Here is a 7,287-nt window from a genome sequence, read left to right as displayed (position 1 = left end):
GGCTCTGGATTTTGCCTAAACCGGCGCTAAACGAGATCCTGGGGCGCGACTAGGCCGATTTTCGACCACCGGCGCTAAAAATTTGCGTGGAGGGGTCTGTTGGGGACGCGGCTGGAGATGCTCTCAAGCCCGCGGGGCACGATGTGGTAACCATGCTCTTATATATAAAGAGCATTTGGACCACTAACGGGCGTATACATCTAGCATGTATGTGAGCTTTCCTTATACTTTCAATCAGTTAGCAGCGATGTTCTACATATCTAAATAGCAAAAGAACAGCATGAGCTAATTAAATTTAAAATCTGTACCTGTATGGGTATAGAGTTTTTAAAGGTAGTAACAATGAAGGAAGGGAACACAATAGTTTTATAGGTGACAGTTTCCTATAGTTGTCTAGTATTATGACTCTACATTACGAAAATTGGTAGGAGTGCACGAGCGCGTGCGCTCCTGGTATCGGTGGCCATCGAACCCGCTATGGGGATGCGGGCTGTAAGTTCTATTATATTGTTTTGAGTGTACATGTACGGGATACGGGCAGGCATGGTATTGTGTATGTGCATAACGGAGTTTACGGTGGACGGTTGTTGGGCTCTAACGGAAGGGGTTGGTTATGGGCCGAACTGTACCAATGGCACGGGACCGAGGATATGTGTGGGCCGCTGATGCCGTTTACGTTCGCCGTCATCGTTCCTTGTTTGGGAAGCGGTGCGGTGCTGTGCGGGTCAGCGAGGCCATTTATTACTCGACCGAACCACCAGTCTGGTCCCCATCTGCTCACTTGTTCCCCCGAAATCGAGAGGAAGAACCCTTAGACAGAGCTCATGGCGAACGCCAACCAAGCTGCAGATCCGGTCCTACATGGTTTTATCAATTGAGACGAATCAGCTTAAATTTTTGGGCAGCGATAGGCGCCGGCCCGCAGCCATCCGATTTGGGTGCGCATAACCGTTCGATCCGCTTCTTCTTCCTCACGAGCACGTATGAAAAAAAGATCCCTTGGATCTTGTCGCTTCCCTTCGTCTCGCCGGTTGCATGTGCTCTCCGGGGGCCGCCCTCGCCAGCCGTCCTCGTCACCGGTCGCTACCCTCGCCGGCCGTCCTCGTCGCCGGTCGCTACCCTCGCCGTCCCTCCTTGTCGCCGGTCGCTGCCCTCGCCGGCCGTCCTCATCGCCGGCTCCACACATGCAGCATCGGCGTCCCGCGGGTTGCAGCTCTGCCGACGACGGTTGTAGCTCCAGTGGCGACGGTCGCAGCTCGCCGGCACGCTCGTCACCGCTCGTAGCACCTCACCGTTGTAAGGTCTCGCTCGCAGCCTTACAGCAAAATCGAGTGTCGGTTCCAGCAAAACATACATCCGTCGTGGGATGCAGCAAACTGTGATGGCGGTTGTAGCTCGATGGGGCACCGGTAGTAGCAATTTTGCAACACGGTTGTAGCTCTGGTTGTAGCTCTGCCGCCGCCCCTCACCGTTGATGCTCGCTGAATGGAATTGCGTCGACGACGCCCACCAGTCAATCAACGCCATTCAATGGATGTAGCAAAAAAACTTCTCCAGTCATAGCAAAACACGACTATGGTTGCAGCAAATCACCATCGTCGCCGTCGCGAGGTCACAACTCCGCCTTGATGGATGTAGCAAAAAACTTCGCCGGTAGTAGCAAAAACCGATTACGGTTGCAGCAAATCACCGCCACCGTCGCGAGGTTCAGCTCCACCTTGATGGATGTAGCAAAAATCTTCGCCTGTAGTAGCAAAAACCAACTATGGTTGAAACTTTAATATCTACTGTTGAAACATTTCTGTCGATAGTTGCAATTCTTGTCCACTTGCGCGGTGTCAGTGGCATCTCCAGCCGTCGCTCGTCGCACCGCTTGGCTTGTAGCTCGCAGCATCCGGTCCTGGCCCCCATCACGCGCGGGCATGGCGACAGGCGCGGGGCGCGAGGGCGCTGCCATGACGATGAGGTTGCAGCAAAAATGGCATGTGGGATTGGGTTTCTGTGCTGGTTTGCAGCGGCCGCGAGGGAGCGCACGGCTGCACACGAGGCTGTTGGTGCTTGCCGGGGAAAGAGGATGGGAGTTGATCAGTTGAGCTGGAAGGAAGAAGATAAGACCAAGAAAAAAAAACAAAAGGCGTGGGATAGACGCACGATACTTGTAGGTTGATCGAGCGCACGCGACGTGACCGGCCGAATCGTTCGGCCGGCGCGCCGTTTTGAAACGTTTCCCTAAATTTTTTTATCTCAAGACAATGAGATTGTACCTTAATGGAATGGCAGCATAGTAATCCTGTGTGCTCGAAGTTGCCACATTCACATGTCAATTCTTCACCCTGACCACTACGTACAATACTCTGCGCCACTTTTCATGTTTATCCGGGTGGTATCGATGTACATTATATTTTGAACCTTTCTCGACCTCTTCTACTCTATACTGCCCTGCTTCATACAGGATCTCACCAAATTTCTCAAACATTGCTCGTGTGTAGATCTTGCTAGCGTGGAATTCCAGCGGCGTGTTTACCTTCATAGATGGCAATGTCTGAATACAAATAACAACATAGTTAGCATGTTCCATGTTTTTGCAGAGGCATAATTACAAGTACTGATGTCCAATATAGGATTGAAGCAACTTACTATCTTTGTTCGCCTCTCCTCATAGTTCTCGTTTGCTTCTCGATCGAAAACCAGACTCATATTGCCTTACAAATAAGTGCATGGGGCAGCTTGCTGGCAGCATATGGTTTGCGCTCTCACTTTGCTGTGTGCTTGTCATTTTTACACAAAATATGCCCCTGAAATATGGTTTTGCCCACTTCGTGCGAACTTCATAGATGTGTGAAAGGTAAGTGTTTTTTTTGCAAATTGTATTTCTCAAGGAGCTGTGCCCATGCATTTTCAAATTCTTCTTCCGTTATCATGTGATTCACAACTTTATGAAATTCTGCTCTGGAATCGCTTCGTTTTGAGTAGTATGCACCAAGTTTTTCCTTAGCCTTCTTCAGGATGTGCCACTTGCACCACCGGTGTGTGGTGTCCGGCATTACTTTCTCAATTGCACGCTCAATAGCTCTACATTGATCTGCGGAGGCAAGAATCTTTTTGTTAGAAACCATAAGACTTATTTCAAAGTCAGACTACTGTCTATTACTGTAAATCTATGTATCATTTTATCTTCTACTTTTGAAATATGCATGCGGGTGTCTATGTGTTTCAAGTTGGGCAGCTAACAAATATTATGGCAATTCCGATTGTCACCTGTAAGAATGGTCTGAGGATGTTTGCCGCCCATCATGCGGATGAATTCGCTGAACACCCACTCGAAAGTTTCCGTTGTCTCGTCCCTGACAAGCACACCGCCAAAGGTAATGCTCTGGAAGTGGTTGTTAACTCCAACAAACAGCCCAAATGGCATATCATAGAGGTTTGTACGGTATGTTGTGTCAAATGTTATTGCATCTCCGAAATAATGGTACTGCATCCTGCTTGCACCGGTTGACCAGAGTAAATTCCTTATCCGACTATCACTGTCTGGTTGTACTCTGTAGTGCAAACCGGAATCCTTTGATCCCAATTCTGCAAAGACATCCATAGTTTTCCGGACATCATCATCTGCTTGATCTCAGCTGATTTCACCACATAGACCCCTCAGAGCCTTTTTTGTGAAAGGCACATTATTCATTGAGCCGAAGAAGCTACCAATTATGTTGTAAACTTTTCCAATGCTTATATTGTTCCCCCTAAGCTGTTTGACAAGATCTCTTGTATACAGATCTATATGTTTATGTGAAGGCCAGTACACCTTTTCACCACATTTATCTGTCAACACATGGTTGTGGGATGGCCTATGCTCACTTATGTACCAGCCATTGTCATTTGATTGAAGCAAACGTATCAATGCAGGGCACTCGCATCGGCATGTCCGTGTGTTTCCATTTTTTGGTTTGCCCTGAAAATATGAATCGATTGTGAAATGTTATATTGCGTTTCAAGAAAACAGATTCAGGACCTTGGGTAATTAATTTACTTTGAACTCACCGAGCATCCACAGACTATTTCTTGCATACATTTGGTTCTCTCGACGTTCAGCTTACTTTTTCCATATCTTATTCCAAATCCAATTTCCCACGAAAACAGATTGTAGAAGTCGTATGCTTCTCCCAACGAATCAAAGTTGTATCCAACAGCTGGTACCACTATTGTATCTGTCTTCTTCTCCACGTATCCTCTTAACGTTTTTCGAGGGCACATATCACTACTAGGAAAATGGTTTTTAACGACGGTATATGTGGTTGTTAAAAGTCGGATTGTGGCCGTTAAAGGTCACTAGCGACCACAGTCTGCTGGTCGTAGTAGGCTCCGTTGTTAAACGTATAACGACCACATTTTGTGGTCGTTATTTTTGTAACGACATGATGGTGTGCCGTCGTCAATCCCAAGGCAATAACGACCACCATTGAACTTCTCTTCAAGTATTTGTTTCGCTTGCTTGGAATCTTGGAGTTCAGAAGCCAATTCAGCCTTACTTAATGTTGGTCCAACAGAGGCAAGTGGATATTATTAGATGATATAAAATGGCAAGACAAGTCACATCGGAATTATATTATTGGAAATGAAAAATAACGAGTTAAAGTATATATGTACCATGTCCCATTACCTGTCTAAAGGGTTTACTGCCAGTGTCTGAAAATAAACAACCAATTGGTGAGTAGGATAGATGCACTACTGGAATTTTCACGTACGCCGGGTGTAATGCTCTTCGCCGAGTGCTAAAATACGGACACTCGGCAAAGCAAACTTTGCCGAGTGTCACTCTCGGCAAACCCAACTTCACGGCAAACTGCCATCTTTGCCGTCACTGCCTCACGGCAAAGAGGCACCGCACGGCAAACCCTGCAGACGCCGAGAGCCGCTCATGGCAAAGAGGAGCCACGTGGCATGCCCGTCCGCAACAGACGGCTCCGTCAGTTACTGCGTACTTTGCCAAGTGTCACTCTCGGCAAAGCATATGCAACATCCTATTTTTTTGTGTGTGTTCTTTCTAACTGACATGTGGTCCCACTGGTCACATTGATCAATAAAAGTTTTAAATAACTTGCTAAATATTTTTGAAAAAAATGACGATATCTTTGCCGAGAGCTGCTCTCGGCAATCCTTCTGACCAGTAGGACAGCATGGCCCATATGGGAGCTGACAGTTTACATAGCTTTGCCGAGATCTAGTCTCGGCAATGCTCTCCTTCTTTTCCGAGAGCTGCTCTCGGAAAAGTTGTGGCACAACAGTAGTGTCTCCCAGACGACCATGTTTCCGAGAGGAGCTCTCGGTAGTATATCGTTTTCCGAGTGTTGCTCTCGGAAATCTTTCCCATCCATTCTGCTGTCAAGCTATTTCTTTTCTAATCCCTGCAAATAAAAACAACTACAGTGCAATTTGATCATATATAGGCATAATTTGATCTAGTCCACACATATATAGGCATAATTTGATCTAGTCCACATATATATGCATAATTAGGGATAGTCCACATATTGTCACACACAAGTCGAATGTATTATCCTAGTAGACGTCACACACAAGTCGCAAATTCATACATATTGTCACTACTTGCAAAACACGTGCACGTCACAATAGAAGTACACTTGTTCATATATAGATCATCTTGAGGAGGAGAGGCCATCGGGTTAACATTCCAGAGGAGGAGGAGGGGCTTCACTTGCATTGCTTCGAGATTGCATAAGAACCTATAAGAGTAGAGTCGCGTGAGGGTGGTTCGTCCCTATGTAATGAATCTTCTACTCTAGTTTAGATAATGTTCTACCTGTAGTTGATCCTCAAGCAGTTTCAACCTCTTGTTCGTGTCTTCCCGTTCCTTTTCTCTGGACTCCTGCTCAGCCTGCCGCCTTTGCTCCTCTTCAACAGCCCGCTGCGCCATTAAATCCTGTAACATGGCATTAGGCTCATATAGGTTGGAACGGTGCTATTTCGAGGCATGGACATAATTAAAGGTTAGGATGCTAACCTTGAGACGCGCTATATCACGTGATGCGGCGGTTGGGCGACTCCGTATGGACGGAGTTGAGCTGGTGCTCGACGCGCGTATCTCGTGCAGCTTGCGATGCGAGGAGGTGGCAATCGCCCCGTTGCAAAGGAGGTGGCGGCCATGGCCCTTCCCCTGGCCAGTGATGATGAGAAGCTCAGGGTCAAGGGGCTTGGACGTAGGTTCGGCTTCCTGCCCGTGCACCTCATGGAAGACCTCTTTGAAGGTCCTCCACTTCTCCTCCGCCGACTCGCTGCAGAACTCGGCGCCATCCTTCCCCTTGTGGCCTTCTCTCCAGGCTTCCAGGATGTGGATCGGGCGACCCTCCTTCGCCTCCTACAAAATTAACCATCAAGTTTAATGAACCAAGATGCACCGTGCGAAAAATTAACATCTTAATCCACATACCATGTGTTGCTTGAGAGCGGTTAGGTTCCGGCTCCCCTGGACATGAGCCGGGCCTCTCATTTTGGCTCGATCATTTCCCTTCTCCACATGTTGCGCCTGCCATGCTGGGTTACACCACATGTCAACCAGGGCCTCCCAACAATCGTCCTTCATCCAGGGTTCCTTCACCTAGTAAAAAAAATCGAATAATTGAGGAACAAGAGGGATGAATCAAAGTACTAGCAACCGATGTAGTCACTTACCACTGACAAGTATTCTTCTCGCGACATGTTGGTCTGGCAAGCAGTCTTCCTTGTCATCTTCTCTCCCTTCTCATCGAGCGGCCGACACTACATCACGGCTTTGTACCGCAGCGTGTGCTTGAGGTCAGAGAGTATCTTTCGGGCAGATTTCACGATGCCTTTGATCGCCTTCTACTTCTCACCATCCACGCAAGCAAATGTTTCCTACAAGAAAGCATAAGGCATCTTCTCACCATCTCGCGATGACATGCACTAACACGGAGAAGCAGTTATTCACCGTGGACTACACCCTCTCGGTGCCGAATAATGCCCTAGACCGCCGGGGCCACCAGATGGGTGCTCGATATAGAGACCGCCCGAGGGGGGAGGGCACCCCTACATGCGTGTGGCCCATGCATATGCATGCAGGGGTGGTGTGCTATTTGAATAAGCAACGCACGTCCTTGATGTGACACGTGCCTCACAAACCACACAAACGGGCGGGAACGTCGAGGATCGGCTGCGTCCGTCCCCGAGACAGAATCTTCGGTGGGTGATCCCGTGACACAACGAGCCTAGACTTGGTGTGTCATCTCACGATGACATGCACTAACACGGAGA

Source organism: Triticum aestivum, chromosome 3D (genome assembly GCF_018294505.1).
Source record: "Triticum aestivum cultivar Chinese Spring chromosome 3D, IWGSC CS RefSeq v2.1, whole genome shotgun sequence".
NCBI classification, from domain to species: domain Eukaryota; kingdom Viridiplantae; phylum Streptophyta; class Magnoliopsida; order Poales; family Poaceae; genus Triticum; species Triticum aestivum.
The sequence above is the reverse complement of the archived record's forward strand: the minus strand, read 5'-3'. Positions refer to the sequence as shown.